Consider the following 17204-nt stretch of genomic DNA (forward strand, 5'->3'; position numbering starts at 1 on the left):
AACACAACCACAAATGGTGAAAACATAACCTGTGAGTGATCTTCTCTTATCCAAATCACCAGCAAAACCAGAATCAACAAAACCAACAAGTCCATCTCTAGTTTTGCCAAACTGTAAATAAGCATTAGAAGTACCACGCAGGTATCTAAAAATCCACTGAACTGCTTTCCAATGCTCTTTTCCAGGATTAGCCATGTATTTACTGACAACACTCAATGCATAAGATAAATTCGGACGAGAACAAACCATGACATACATAAGTGAACCAACTGCACTCGAATAGGGAACTCTAGACATGTACTCAATATCTGCATCTGACTTAGGAAATAAAGCTGATGATAATTTGAAGTGTGCAGCTAACGGAGTACTTACTGGCTTGGCATTATGCATATTAAAACAATGAAGAACTTTATCAATATATCCTCTCTGACTTAGATAGACTTTTCCAGATGGTCTATCTCTGGATATTTCCATGCCAAGTATTTTCTTTGCTACACCCAAATTCTTCATCTCAAATTCATTACTCAATTGCTTCCTTAGTTCATCAATACCTGACATACTCTTTGCAGCAATTAGCATATCATCAACATAAAGGAGCAAATAAATAGTTGAACCATTGACAGTTTTCAAATAAACACAACTATCATAATTAGACTTTTTGAAACCTTGAGAGAGCATAAATGTGCCAAATCTCTTGTACCACTGTCTAGGGGATTTCTTCAATCCATAAAGAGATTTCTTTAACTTACAGACAAGCTTTTCTTTTCCAGGAATAACAAAACCTTCAGGTTGTTCCATATAAATATCCTCTTCTAATTCTCCATGTAAGAATGCAGTTTTAACATCCAATTGTTCAAGCTCAAGATCATGCATGGCAACAATACTGAGTAAAGTGCGAATAGAACTATGCTTCACAATAGGAGAAAACACTTTGTTATAGTCAATACCTGGAATCTGGCTATAACCTTTAGCAACTAACCTTGCTTTATATCTTGTCTCATCATTAGGAGAAACACCTTCTTTCCTCTTGAAAACCCACTTGCAACGAATAGGTTTCTTCTCTAGGTAATCTTACTAAATCCCAAGTGCCATTCTTTTCAAGTGATTCCATCTCATCATGCATAGCGGCTGAGGGAGTCCTGGATTAGGGGGTGTTCAGATAGCCAAACTATACCTTCAAGCCGGACTCCTGGACTATGAAGATACAAGATTGAAGACTCCGTCCCGTGTTCGGAAGGGACTTTCCTTGGTGTGGAAGGCAATCTTGGCGATACAGATGTTCAGATCTCCTACCATTGTAACCGACTCTATGTAACCCTAACTCTCTCCAGTGTCTATATAAACCGGAGGGTTTTAGTCCGTAGAACAACATACACATCAACAATCATACCATAGGCTAGCTTCTAGGGTTTGGCCTCTCTGATCTCGTGGTAGATCTACTCTTGTACTACCCATATCATCAATATTAATCAAGAAGGACGTAGGGTTTTACCTCCATCGAGAGGGCCCGAACCTGGGTAAAACTTCGTGTCCCTTGCCTCTTGTTACCATCCGGCCTAGACGCATAGTTCGGGACCCCCTACCCGAGATCCGCCGGTTTTGACACCGACATTGGTGCTTTCATTGAGAGTTCCTCTGTGTCGTTGCCATCAGGAAGGATGCCTCGCCCCGTCTTTAAAGACGGCACCGTTGCTAAGGGAGCTTTGGCTGTCGGCCAAACCCTGTTCGGCTTCTGCGCCGACGATGACCTCTCGAGCCTTCGAAAACAATCTTCATGTCAACTCGGAACTTGCCGAGCAGTTAGATCCAATAGAGCTTTCCTCCATAAACGAGCTCTTGGATCGCTTCGCCGCCCTGGGAGTCGCTACGGATTACGACCAGGTTGGGCCTAAAACCGATCTGAGAGAGATTAACTCTCCCCAAGCCACCCATCACGTTGCCGTGGTAGAGGGACAGTGCGGCGACCCTTCATCTATCTTAAGGACTCGCTACGTCCAGATTCCCGATCCCTCCAAGCCGGATGTCCGCGGAGGGGAGGATATCACTCAAGACCCGAACCTAGAATCAGGCGATGGACTGGATTCATTGGACGACATCCAGGAATCCAAATTTTCGAGTTCGAAAACTCCTCGGCCTCTGAGCCTCAGAAGGGGTAAGGCTTCGGATTTAATTCCACCCACCCACCCGAACATTAGCGATCTATCCCAAATCAGGCAAGAGCCCAAAGAAACAGTACATCATTACTCGGCCAGATTCCTCCTGGTTATGAACAGGATAAAGGGCTGCCGCGAGGAAGACGCAATTTCATTCTTCTGCAATAATTGCACGGACAAGGGAATACTCAACGCCATAAGTCGCCGTGATATTACACGCTTCGCTGACTTAGCGTCCATAGTACGAAAGTACTGTGCGATGGAAAGCGCCCGGAAAACCGAAACAAAATTTTGGGACAATCCGGCCCTTAAGGCAAGCCCATTCCGAAATAAAAGGGTGCATCATCGCCAGACACCCGGGTCAAACACCAAAAGGCAAAAACCCTCTAGAGGGCATGGAACCGTACTGGAAGGATGGCTTAATGGACCCTATAAAATTCATAGTACAGAGGACGTCACACCAACTCACAGCCTTAGAGCATGTTGGATACTCCGGCAGGTGGCCAAAATTGGCGAAAACCTCCTAATTTCAGAGGCCACAGAAAGCCACCCCAGAGACACCAATACAGTATTAACAGTCTTCGAGACCTTCGCATCAAATAATATGCAAAAAAGGACACTCCGCAGCCTTGCCGAAGTCTACCAAGTAGCAACAATAAACCCATGGAGTGACACGGCCATCACCTTTAACGCTAGTGATGAACCTAAATTCCGAACAGCCCGAGCACTAGCTGCATTGGTCCTCAGTCCAATAGTGGACGGCTTTCGTCTTACTAAGGTACTCATGGACGGTGGCAGCGGATTGAACCTCATTTATGAGGAAACTCTTCAAAAAATGGATATAGACTGGAACCGCATCATGCGAAGCAGCACAACCTTTAGAGGAATAATCCCCAATCGGGAAGCACGCTGTACAGGAAAAATCACACTAGATGTGGTGTTCGGCACGCCGGACAATTACAGGTCCGAAGAGGTCACGTTCCATGTGGCCCCGTTCAGCAGCGGTTATCACGCTTTGCTAGGGCGGGAAGCATTCACAATCTTCCAAGCAATACCCCATTACGGGTACATGAAGCTCAAGATGCCTGGGCCTAACGGGATCATCAGTCTCACTAGTGATCCGGACATAGCACTCCGTGCCGAAAACAAGACAGCCGCACTGGCCCCCGAGGCACTATCCGAAGCCCTAGCGGCTGAGGAGCTGACTGCGGTGCGCTCTACGGTGAATAGGGACGATGTGGTACTTGACAAAAGATCCAAATCCACCTCCTTTAAACCAGTGGACGAAATAGTCAAATTCCAAGTCCATCGAACGGACCCCAATAAAACAGCTTCCATCGGGGCACAGTTAAACCCTGATGTCGACGCCGCATTGCGAGAGTTCCTACGAGAGAACTGGGACATTTTCGCCTGGCACCCTTCAGACATGCCAGGAATCCCACGCAGGCTGGCCGAGCACAGCTTAAATATCCAAACAGGATTCAAACCTGTCAAACAGGCTCTCCGGCGTTTTTCCGAACCTAAGAGACAGGCTATGGGAGAGGAGCTAGCAAAGCTATTAGAGGCCGGATTCATCAGAGATATAAAACATCCGGACTGGCTAGCAAACCTGGTGATGGTACCAAAGAAGGACAAATCCTGGCGCCTGTGTGTTGATTTTAAAGACCTTAACAAGGCTTGCCCAAAGGATCCCTTCCCCCTCCCCCGCATCGATCAAATTATTGATGCGACCGCAGGACACGATTCATTGTGTTTCCTCGACACATATTCTGGCTACCATCAAATCAAGATGGTAGAACCAGACCAAGCCACAACGGCATTTATCACACCATACGGGCCATTCTGCTTCAACACGATGCCCTTCGGGCTCAAAAACGCCGGCGCAACATATCAGCGCATGATTCAGACATGTTTGGCAAGCTAGATCGGTAAAACAGTGGAGGCATACGTAGATGATGTGGTCGTCAAAACAAGACATGTTGAATCTCTAGTAGACGACTTGAGGCTCACATTTGATAATCTTCGAACATACGACATCAAGCTCAACCCGGAAAAATACGTTTTCGGCGTTCCAGCCGGAAAGCTCTTGGGCTTCATTGTATCCAGCAGAGGAATTGAAGCAAATCCAGCCAAGATCCGAGCTCTGTCACAACTGGATATCCCAAAGGACCTCAAACAAATACAAAAGTTAATCGGATGTGTGGCGGCTCTAAGCCGCTTTATCTCCCGCTTGGGAGGAAAGGCCCTTCCCCTTTACCGCCTCCTTCGGCGCACTGAACACTTCAAATGGACGGACTCAGCCACGGCCGGACTCGATGAAATAAAAGCCATACTGGCAACAAACCCAGCCCTGGCCGCGCCAAACACCGGCGAACCAATGCTATTGTACATTGCAGCAACACATCAGGTTGTAAGCGCAGATCTCGTCGTCGAACGAGAAGCGGACGGACACAAATTCCCCCTTCAAAGGCCGGTCTATTATGTGTCCACTGTCCTCACTCCCTGCAAATCACGGTACCCGCATTATCAAAAGATTGCGTATGCGGTATTCATGGCATCCTGGAAGCTACGACACTACTTTCAAGAGTGTTCAATAACAGTAGCCTCGGAAGTACCACTTAACGACATTATAAACAACCGTGACGCAATGGGCCGGATTGCGAAATGGGCCATCGAGCTCCTCCTGTTCGACATAACTTATAAGCCACGATGAGCCATCAAGTCACAAGTTTTGGCCGACTTCGTCGCAGAATGGACGGAGGCCGAACTCCCTAGAGAGTACGGCACATATTCAAATTGGATCATGCATTTCGATGGCTCCAAAATGTTGGCTGGACTGGGGGCTGGCGTTGTTTTGACGTCCCCCACAGGAGACACAGTTCAATACGTACTACAGATTTTGTACACGGACTCCAACAATGCAGCCGAATATGAGGCCCTTCTACATGGTCTCCGGATGGCAGTATCCATGGGCATCGAACGCCTAGAGGTGCGCGGGGACTCGAGCCTCGCAATCTCCCAAATAAATGGAGACTTCGATGCCAAGGATCCGAAAATGGCAGCTTACTGCAACGCCGTCCTAAAAATGTCAGCTCGGTTCGAGGGACTTGAATTTCACCATATAGCCCGGGAAAATAATCAGGCGGCAGATGTCCTGGCACGCATCGGCGCAAAACGCGATGTAGCCCCCCCAACATCTTCTTGGAAAGGCTTTTCAAGCCATCCGTGGCATGGGAAGGGGAGCCGAACAATAACAGCCCGGACCCAACCGCACTGCCCGACACCGAACATTCTGACACAATCGGAGGCTCTGCCATTGAAATAACACCTTTAGCCCACGTAATAGTGGTCGTCATCGCCCCAAGGACAGAACCATTCCTCGCCTACCTTACTAGGCAGGAACTCCCCGAGGACCAAAATGAGGCAGGCTGCATAGTGCGGCGATCCAAAGCCTACAGAGTCCACAAGGGAGAGCTTTATAAGAAAAGCACTACCGGAGTCCTTCAAAGGTGCATCTCCGAAGAGGAGGGGTGGAATCTCCTGGCTGAAATCCATGCCGGACTCGGCGGTCATCACGCTGCAGCCCGATCCCTGGTAAGCAAGGCCTTCCGTACAAGCTTTTATTGGCCGATGGCCCGGGCAGACGCTCAGGACTTAGTCCAACGATGCACCGGCTACCAGCTCTTTGCAAACCAAAGCCATATGCCACCCACCGCCCTCCAAACTATCCCCATCACTTGGCCCTTTGCGGTCTGGGGGCTTGATATGGGTGGACCCCTTAAAGGCGGAACCCACAAGCACAAATACTTACTGGTCATGGTGGATAAGTTCACCAAATGGATAGAAGCCAAGCCTGTTAAGACGGCCGAATCCGGACCTGTGATAGACTTCATATCCGGGGTTGTACACCATTACGGCGTCCCCCACAGCATCATCACTGATAATGGCACGAACTTTACGGCCGACGAGGTAAAACTCTGGTGCAAAAACATGGGCATAAAGCTCGATTATGCTTCCGTCTATCACCCACAAACTAACGGCCAAGTCGAACGTGCAAATGGTCTTATCATGAGCGGCATCAAACCCAGACTAGTGCGGTCCCTCAAGGAATCTAACACGCACTGGGTAGAGGAGCTCGACTCCGTACTCTGGGGGCTGCGGACCATGCCGAATCGCACCACTGGATACACACCATTCTTCATGGTGTACGGCGCAGAGGCAGTTCTGCCTTGCGACATAATTCATGACTCACCTCAAGTGCGCATGTACGAGGAAAGAGAAGCCTAGCTCAATCGGCAGGACATTTTGGACGCATTAGAGGAGGAGCGTGATGTGGCGAAGGCCCGTTCCGCATTCTATCAACAGCAAGCTCGAAGATACCAAAGCAGAGAAGTACGTGCCAAAAATTACAATGTTGGTGAATTAGTTCTACGCCTGCCGGAGAAGAAAAAGGACAAACTCAAGCCCAAGTGGGGAGGTCCCTTCATAATTGACCAAGTCCTGACTGGTGGAGCGTATCGCCTGCGAAACGCATCGGATAACCGACTCGAGCCGAACCCATGGAACGCAGCCCGTCTCCGAAGATTCTATGCCTAGCGCCAGATCCTGTGTTCGTCTCCTTACTCTGTCCATTTTTTATATACTGTCCGTCTTACATTTCTCTCCTCCCTTTTTCTCTCTCTTATAACCTTTAAAGGCTCACAAATTGACGCGCTATCCGCGCTCAGTAAACCTGGGGGCTTCTTTAAACAGAAGCTTATTTATACGGGCTTCATGCCTAACACATGTGTCAAACTTCCGCATGTACCTTTTATTCACCATTATATTCATTGATATGACTTAAGTTTTGGCCAAGCTGGGTTGCCTGGCTCCTGTGCTTACCCCTACGTTCCCGATTATTCGGCTAGGTGGTAAAGGGAGCACCTCTGTGATTGTTACTGCCAGATCAGCCAGACGTGTACCTCAGACTGGGTGAAGCCGAAAGCTAGCGTTCTTAAGAGAATATTTGGTTGGTGAAATAAAGATGATCTTTTTCTTTATCTATGTGCCCCCAGGCGTTTTTCCTGCGTTTCTTTTCGCAGCATGGATATGCACTTTAGGGCATGCCCCCCAGGGAAAGGAACCCCTAACGGAACTATTCTCCCTGGAAGATGTTTCTTACTAACCATGTAATATAACATAACTAGTCGGGTACTTGTCTATTCACGCACTAATGACCCCTACGCCTGGTCTCCACGCATTCCCCGGTTCCTATATAACCGCATGGGAATTCGGACACACTCCGGACCATCAGGCCCCGAGGTTGAAGCGAAAAGGTCGGCCATGACAAATGATCTACAATCCGGCTAGAAGGCATTATAAATGTCAATTCGATTACATAGTCATTTTGACTGATTATATTCCTCTTCAATACCATCTAACAGGCTGTCTAATTTACAGTCCTGCTGGGAGTACTTTGCGGCCAACTCTACTTGGCCGTACACTAAGCTTACAGGGATCTCCTTCCCATCGGGCCCTATAGGACCGACCTCGGCCATGTGGTTGGGGTCAGCCTTTGAGTACCGCGTCTTCACCATGGCCCAGGCCTCCGTAGCGCCTTGACGGCAGGCTGATATCTTCCACAATTGGAAGCGCCGCCGTACTCCCTTTAGCTTCTCCGCAAGCTCTCCAATACCTTCGGGCATGGAGACGGATGGCCACAGGGCCTGGGCGACGCCTCGCATCTCCTGCCGAACTCGATCGAGCAGTTGCGAGAGCTCGGGAAGAAGGTCACCCGTAGAACTGGGCATCTCCTCCACCGGACGACCTGTTAACACACCTACAGACATTGCTCTGTCAGTCGACTTCCCCGCCGAACTTTCTTTCAAATGGTTCGTTCAAGCACTTACTAAATATGCCGCGCCGAAGCCGCTGATTCTCCTTCACGGAGTCTGATAGCTGGGCACGAACATCTTTCAGCTCGACGCCCAGCTGGGTGTTGGCATCTTGGAGAACGTTCTTCTCCCCCATCACCTTTAATAGCACCCTCTCACTAGCATTTAGCTGGCGTAGGAGATGTTGCTTTTCCGGATTCAATCCGGCGCCATCTGCAATTTTATTTGTCAGATTCACACCAAAGCCGTGCTTCGCAAAATACTTATCTTTCAAAATGTATATTACCAGAGGGGGCCTCCTTAGGCTCCCCTGCCGCGGCTAGTGCGGCCTCCAGTTGGGCTTTGCACTCTTCCAGCTCCTGGGACAGTAGGGAATTCTTTTCTGTAAGAACTTGCATATCAAATGATCCTTAAACCAGTTATTCTAACTGTTTCAAGTCTCGGGGGCTACTGCTACATATATATTTACCAAAATTTTCTTACCCGTATGTCTTTTACATATTGCTCCGTGGCTCTGGCTAGACCATTTTGAGCGGCACGGAGGTGCGCATCTCCCGAATTGAAGGCATCTAATGCCTCTTGGGAGAAGCAAGCGTCGCGAAGAATTGTCCGGCGACGCCTGTGGTTCATGGAACTTTCCACCTCAGAGTTGGTGGCAGACAACCCGTCCGCATCCTCCGTCGGAGGAACGTCTGGCACGCGCCTTGCGTTCTCCTTCGCCCCCGGACCAGGCTTTGGAGCCTGGCTGGTGGAGGCGCGATTGGCAGCCTCTCCGGATATAGTCCAGCGAGGTCTCTTTGTCCTGAAGAGGGTGCGAGTGTCAAATGTGCCTCGAAGGTATAACAACTGGGATAGAGGGGCGCACCATACCTTTGCGCTGATGCCTCGGTCCGGACTGCACCTCTTTTCTGCCCACGGGGCCCTGCGGCCCCTCGTTGGCTTGCCGCTGCAGGTTCGGCCTTCCGCCTCAACAACCTCCCCTGCAAAGTTCGGTTGCAATCAGGAAATTGAACACGCATGGACGGACCCCTATCCGGGGTACTGGGACTTCGATCTCAGGTACCTGGGGCGTCGGGATTAGCCCTGGGTAATCGGCTGTAATGGCCAGCAAGGTGTCGTCCTCGCTCAATTGATGGAACACTCCATCAATCAGATCCACATATATGTCCGGATCCTCTTGAGAGGCCGGGTCGAGAGACCGTCCTGGGTCCTCGGGTTGTGGAGGCGGGCTGCTTATTTCCTTAACAGCCCGGCGCAGTTCCTGCATTGAGGTCATCAGACTAAGTATTTAACAATGGGAACACTAAACGGATGAGCAAGTAGATGCGACCACTTACCCAGCTTGGGGGATTGTGCATAGATAATCCACCTTGTGGGTTGACGCGGAGAAATTCCTCCTCTTCTCCCTTGTACAAAGTGGACAAGATCTTTAATAGAGCGGCAACTAAATCTGGCCCTTTACGGCCGTAGCGGGTGGCGTCGTCCTCCCTGTTGAAATCCCACATGGGGTGGCTTCTATACTGAAGCGGCTGCACCCCCGGCATGATGCATTCAGCCATAACTCCGATCATGGTTAGTCCGGAATGGGCCAACAATCTTATTCGGCCCATCAGGTAAACGATGTTCCTGTCACTTTCCCTTTGAGGGCTCCATGGACGCTAGCTTAGGCGCTTCTTTAAGGGAGCACTATCGAATTCTGGGAGGCCGATCCAGATAGGATCCAGCAGCGGGACATCTTCTATATAGAACCATTCCGAGGGCCAATCTTCGGACGCCTTCTTTGGAGTTCCGGACAGATATCCGGCCCCGGCGATGCGCCATACTTCGGCTCCGCCCACTTGATATATTGACCCTTTCTTGGAATGGGGCACGAGGCAAAACAGCTCCTTCCATAGTCCGAAATGAGCTTCAATACCCAAGAACAACTCGCAAAGGGCTACAAAGCCCGCGATATGCAATACTAAGGCAGGTGTGAGATGATGTAGCTGGAGGCCGTAGAACTCCAGCAGCCTTCGGAGAAATGGGTGGATGGGAAATCCGAGCCCCCTTATTAAGTAAGGGACAAGGCACACCCGCTCTCCTTTGGATGGATTAGGGGCATTCTCTGCTTGCTCTCCGCCGTTGTAGACGGCAAGACCGGCTCGAACCGGGACCATATAGGCCGGGGGGAGAAATCCCTTGGTCTGGAGCGTCACTAGCTCGCTATGCGGAGTGGAACATCTCTCCCAATATCCAGGCTTAGGGCTGGAAGGGTGAGCGGAGGAGTTGCGGCGGCTGGCCATGGTGGAATGGACCTTTGTCGGATGCGCTCTGATGAACACTCGTGGAGGGGAGAAGGTGTGGATTGGATCTAAATCCTCGTCCCCTTAAATAGGGCAGCTCATTTATGCGGCTAGGGGTGTGAACGAAAAAACACTCAGACTTTTCATATTTGTTTGACACGTGGGAAACAGCCATTATTGGGCGTAGAAGCTAAGGAGCGCAACATCTACAAGAAATCGTACTTTATTCAAACAGGTACACGGAATTTGGAGGAGAACCCGCCTTGCAATGCCGAAGACAATTTGCGCGCCGGACTTATCGTCATTGAAGCCTGGTTCGGGGGCTACTGAGGGAGTCCTGGATTAGGGGGTGTTCGGATAGCCGAACTATACCTTCAAGCCGGACTCCTGGACTATGAAGATACAAGATTGAAGACTCCGTCCCGTGTCCAGAAGGGACTTTCCTTGGCATGGAAGGCAAGCTTGGCGATACGGATGTTCAGATCTCCTACCATTGTAACCGACTCTATGTAACCCTAACCCTCTCCGGTGTCTATATAAACCAGAGGGTTTTAGTCCGTAGGACAACATACACATCAACAATCATACCATAGGCTAGCTTCTAGGATTTGGCCTCTCTGATCTCGTGGTAGATCTACTCTTGTACTACCCATATCATCAATATTAATCAAGCAGGACGTAGGGTTTTACCTCCATCGAGAGGGCCCAAACCTGGGTAAAACTTCGTGCCCCTTGCCTCCTGTTACCATCCAGCCTAGACGCACAGTTCGGGACCCCCTACCCGAGATCCGCCGGTTTTGACACCGACAGCGGCCATCCACTTATTACTATCACCAGAAATAATAGCCTCGGAATATGAAGAAGGCTCAGTGTTACCTTCAATTTCTTCTACAACAGATAAAGCAAAAGAAACAATATTGCACTCTTCAATTAACATGTCAGGTTTATTAATACCCCGCCTAACTCTGTCATGTGCAAGATTCCAACTGTGTGGAACAATAGGATGATTTGGAGTGGGAGTGACATGTTCATCACCAATGATGGCTTAATCATGTGCAACAATTTCATTACCAGATGTATCACCTAAATCAATAACATGCTCCACCTGAACAGTAGGCTCCTGAACAATAGGCTGTTGTTCACTCTCAACGGGAACATTAGTAGATGAAACATCATGTAACATAGCAGATTCATTAAAGATAACATTCCTGCTAATAACAACCTTCTGGGTTTTAGAATTCCACAATTTAAAACCTTTAACACCAGACTTATATCCAAGAAAGATGCACTTAACAGCCCTAGGCTCCAACTTTCCATTATCAACATGAGCATAAGCAGTGCAACCAAAAACTCTCAACTGTGAATAATCAGCAGGTGAACCAGACCATACCTCAATTGGAGTTTTCTTATTAAGAGCAATAGATGGTGAACGGTTAATGAGATAACAAGCAGTGGAAGTGGCCTCAGCCCAAAAACGCCTATGCAAACCTGCATTGGACAACATGCAACGGGCTCTGGAAATAATGTCCCTGTTCATACGCTCAGCAACACCGTTTTGTTGAGGAGTATAAGGAACGGTGTAATGTCTGACAATGCCTTCGGACTTGCAATAATTATTAAATTGCCTAGAACAGAATTCCATACCATTATCAGTGCGAAGTATCTTTACCTTCTTTTCAGTTTGTCTCTCAATCATAATCTTCCACTCCTTAAATGCTGAGAATGCTTCATATTTATGCTTCAAGAAATAAGGCCAAACTTTTCTCGAATAATCATCAATAATAGTCAGCATGTAACTAGCACCACCTAGTGACTTTCTGCGAGATAGTCCCCACAAATCGGAATGCACATAATCAAGATTATCTTCAGTTGTATGACTCGAAGTGTTGAACTTCACCCTCTTGTGTTTGCCGAAGATACAATGCTCACAAAATTTCAATTTACCAGGTTCATATCCATCAAGAAGACCTCTCTTATTTAACTCTGCTAAACCAAGTTCACTCATATGTCCAAGACGCATATGCCAAAGGTTAGAAGCATCACATTCAGAATTCTTTGAAACAACTGGAGTAGCATTACCTGAAACTGTAGAACCTCGAAGGTAATAAAGACCATTGGTCGAACTTAAGTCACCTTTCATCACAACAAGAGAGCCTTTGGTGACCTTCAAAACACTATCTCCACCTGAATACTTGTACCCCTTTGCATCAAGGGCACTAACAGAGATAAGATTTCTCTTCATCTTCGGAATACACCGAACATCTGTCAAAGTTCTGATTATGCCATCAAACATCTTGATTCGAATAGAACCTATGCCTTCAATCTTGCATGGTGAATTATCAAAACCCAAAACGGAACCAGCAGAAGTAGTGGAATCAAAAGTATTAAACCAATCTCTATGTGGACACATATGAAAAGTGCATGCGGTGTAAGTACCCACTCATCATTGGTCTTGGCACATCCAACAATAATGACAAGAGCATCATCGGAACTATCATCACGAGCAACGTTAGCAGAATTTTCACCTTGTTTGTTACCTTTCCTCTTTTCTTTATTCTGTAATTTGAAACATTCTGAGATGTCATGCCCGTCTCTCTTGCAATATGTGCAATATTTCTTGTCTCTGGATTGCGACCGGCCCCTTTGGCCGTTCTTACTTTTGCCTCTGTTTCCATTATTGGAGTTCTTCTCCTTTGTCCTGCCACGAACAGATAATCTCTCGGCTTGGGATGAACTTGAACCATCATGAGGCACCATTAATTTCATCTTCTCCTTAGAGTTCAAAGCTTCATAAACTTCATTAAGCATGAGAGTATCACGACTGTATAATATGGTGTCTCTAAAATTGGTATAAGAACTTGACAGTGAACAAAGTAACATTAAAGCAGTATCTTCCTCTTCATACTTAACCTCCATTGCAGCTAGTTCAGATATGATCTCTTTAAATTCTGAAATATGATTCAAAACATTACCTTCCTCGGGTAACCTATGCAGGAATAATTTTTGCTTTAGATGCATCTTGCTGGTAAGATCTTTTGTCATGCAAATGCCTTCCAGCTTTAACCATAGAGCGGCGGCAGTTTTCTCGCTCAAAACTACCTGCAAAATATTATTATGCAAATGGAGTTGAATTTGTGACAAAGCCTTAAAATCAATTCTTTTCTCCTCATCAGTCCAGTCCTGAATTCTATTCTTCCCCAAACTATCCAGTGCTTCATCGTAGTCGGACTGTGCCAACAACGCCCGCATCTTGACTTGCCATAGGGTAAACCTTGTGTCACGATCCAGCAGCGGAAGATCGTACTTCATGGATGCCATGAGTCGATAAATCTCAGGACGTGAACTTGATGCGTGGCCGATCAGCGCCAAACAAAAGGTGTGGACGGCTTCACGTGAAGGAACAGCGACCGGATAGATATATTGCTCCTCCTCGGGTCTTGAGCGTTTTAACACGGCGGCGCAGCAGCTCGAACAGCTAGTAGCGATCGATCTCGGACAAGCAGAGGAATCTCCGAACTTGATCTGGACCCGGTCAAAATCGACCGCCTGTCGGTCTCAGCGACTTGCGGCGGCGATAGCACACAGAACACAACCCTAACTTTCGTCTCAAATCTCGTATATTCAACTTGGCTTTGTATACCACTTGTTAGATAATAACAAGAATAAACGAGACACGAGAGCACACAGATTTTTACATGGAAACCCTTGCGGGAGAAAACCACGGACGCACGAAGGCGCAATCACTATGATGGGGGAGTATTACAAGCACGAGACGACAGATCGTCTGAGGTGCGACTACATGGAGTATATATGAGGGCAATACATGAGAGTCCTTGTAGGACAAGTAAACGAGTTGTACTCGTACGTGCCGGTACCAACGCAAAAGCCCACACCGTTTGTACTACGTCTAGTCCAATACGGTATAGTTTGGCTCACAATTTAACAGCTATGGCAAAGAAGTACACAGTAGGGGAATCACCCTTTAGAGTCCAGTTAATGGTGCCCCTTTGCTTCCGGGTTGAGAGAATGCCGGTGTACTGACGAGTAGCAGGTTGAGAGAATGTGCTGACCAAAATTACCGGTGTACTGGTTTATCAGTACAAGCTGAAAACGAGGTAGCAGTGTGAAGGCGCCACGCAATCGCCCAAAGAGAGAGGCCATTTGGCGTCTTTTCCCCCGCGGCGTTCTCAAAGCCAGTGATGAGGTCACAACACACTAGGCCCGCTAAAGTCAGCATGTACTTAATTGGCGCCTAGAGGCGACTGAGCACAGTATTAAACCCAAAAGTAATAGCGTAGCAGCGAGAGGTGCTTTGGCAAGCCATCCGTAAGCATGACTGCAAGAGGTGGAGGAAACTTTCAAATGGTTGAACCCATGCCTTCAATTTTCTCTTCGCTTAACATAAGGCGTCCAACGTTTCTTTTTACGCGTCAGTCAATTTTCCATTTTACCTTGACCCCAAGACCGGCGGGCCACAAACTCCATGGCCAGTGCGAGCTATGAACAAGCCGGAGCAGACGCCGCGGTGCTAGGGTCGTCGCTGCTATTGGAGAACAGGGCTTTAGAGGGATGGTTGGAGCGGCAGCATTACATCGGTGGGCGGAAATTTCTAGGAGGATGTGGTGGGGCCGATAACATTGCCGGACGTGGGAGGTTGGAGCAGACGACTAGGCCGACATGGCGACATTAGTTGGCGGCGCAGGAGGAAGAAGAAAGGAAGGAAGAAGGTGCACAGTGCACAATCTGTTGGTGGCCAGTCAAGAGCTAACACTCCAAAATTTTAAATGACACATTCACTAATAGACATCTTTTCTAAAAGCTCATCAGTTTTTGCAAACCTCTTAATAGGCCCCATTTCATGTTCTCTGACAGACTCAATGGGTGGTCAAGATACAACATTAAAGTTAACATCTTCTACTTAGCAATGTATCAATAAAATAGTAGCAAAGATTGAAATCCTGGTTAAAGGTCAACCGATACTATCCAGTGCAGTACACAAATGCCTGAAGTCCGTACAAGGGTGATGCTTATCCTAACCGTCATGGTCTTGTTACATGGCTCAAAGATCTAGGTCATCGCGGTCACACATCCTGATGCTTCTAAGTCCTAGGATATTTGTGTGTTTCAATGGCATAGTAAAGCAGTTCCAATGAAGTAAAAAAATCTATGCACCCTACGCTCATGGTGTATACTTATACGAAACTAACAAAGGTCGAGCTCAACCCCTTGCTCAACCGTCGGTATGCGGCATGGCTTCTTTGTGAATTATGATCCGATTCTATCCCTCTCCCCAGGCTTAAATAGGAGCACATCTACATTAAGCTAGGTTTGATATTGTGCACTGTAGTAACCATGTGATCGATGTTTTTGTGCAGTTGAATGCTACCATAAGGAGCACATGGGCATCCATGTGCTATTATAGTCATCCATTTAATGAAGCATGCACTTATAAAATATTCTGATTATACTAGTTCAAGTTCAATGGTTTCTTTAGATGTCCATCCTTTGAGAAAGCCTTTGCATTAGCCACCTTTAGTTGCATCGTCACTAATAGGGAAAAGCATGCCTAACTAGCCATGATCTTTGCAATATACAAGCAAGTGTAGCTCCCTCAAAGATGTTTTGATCATATCAATTCAGGTTCACAATGTAGTTTGAAATATGCGCACACTTTGAGAAAGCCTTCACATTCACCATATAAGTCCGACTGTTAATAACAAGCAAAACATGCATAGAAAGCCATTATCTTCGCAATACACAATTGCATATCGACTAAAATTCAAATCATCAATTGTAAAAGTCTTGTCTAAATCTCTGTGTTGAAGACGAAATGCGTAGCAATTGTAGTTAGAGATGGGCTGTCACCAATCTCATGTGGATCGCTACCTTGCATCCCGATGAAGATGTTCTTCCAAGTGCTCACCACCTCTCCACCTCACCACTCCATCAATTGTGTTGTAAAGCACGGGAGAAGGTATGGTCGGGCCCTCACGTGCCTTGTGTGTGTGTGAATTCCATGTCAGCATACCACCGTGGCATATTTGGTATAGACTTGGACCATAGTGAACACAAATGTCAAGCACCAACATGGTTTAGACAAGTTAGACAAGTTGGTGACTATGACCTAAACTCGATTTGAAATAAAATTTCTAGGAGACCAACTACTGATCATTGTTTATGAACGTGTCAATGAAGTGACATACACGCACAAAATCTGAGTGAAATCTATGCTCATCTTAAAGAGCACATATGGTAGACCATCCTCGCGACATGCATCAACTTATATAGTCGACTTCTAGATTAAATTCATTGGTAAAGAGGAACACTCAGTTGATCTAATATGTGAAAACCTTCCCAATTATGATATGAAATTGTACCAATTAAATTCCTTGTCAAAAATCTAGTATAATTATCTCAACTTGATCTTCAGTGGCTTCCACCATTTTGTGCAATGTGTCAGGAGATCAGGCTCCTAAGATTGGACATGCACTCCATGACATGGGTTTGGATATCGTGGCCGTTTAATCAACTCCCATGTCAAAAATAATGATGCCAACATGCATGCTTTGTGGTATTTTACAAACCAACTTATACACAAGGAGCTAATGTCACGGACCATTATGAAACTAGAGTTTCCAATGGAGATATTACCTACAAAATCATTCGGAAACACAGGAAGGTCTTCCCTGCCTTGCATGTCATCATGACCTCCTCACCTCACAACTCAATCCATTCTTGGTCTCATACTCCTAAATACTCGAAGTATCATCTCAAATTTGCGCTCTTTCCCTTTGAGAAGGAAATTGTAATCATGTTACATGTGCTCACATCACTCGTGAATGAAGGAAGCCTTAGATAATAACAATGTCCTCGCATATCATTATGTATCTTTCTTA

This window comes from Triticum urartu, chromosome 7A (genome assembly GCF_056163025.1).
Source record: "Triticum urartu cultivar PI428250 chromosome 7A, HENAU_Tu73, whole genome shotgun sequence".
Taxonomy (NCBI): domain Eukaryota; kingdom Viridiplantae; phylum Streptophyta; class Magnoliopsida; order Poales; family Poaceae; genus Triticum; species Triticum urartu.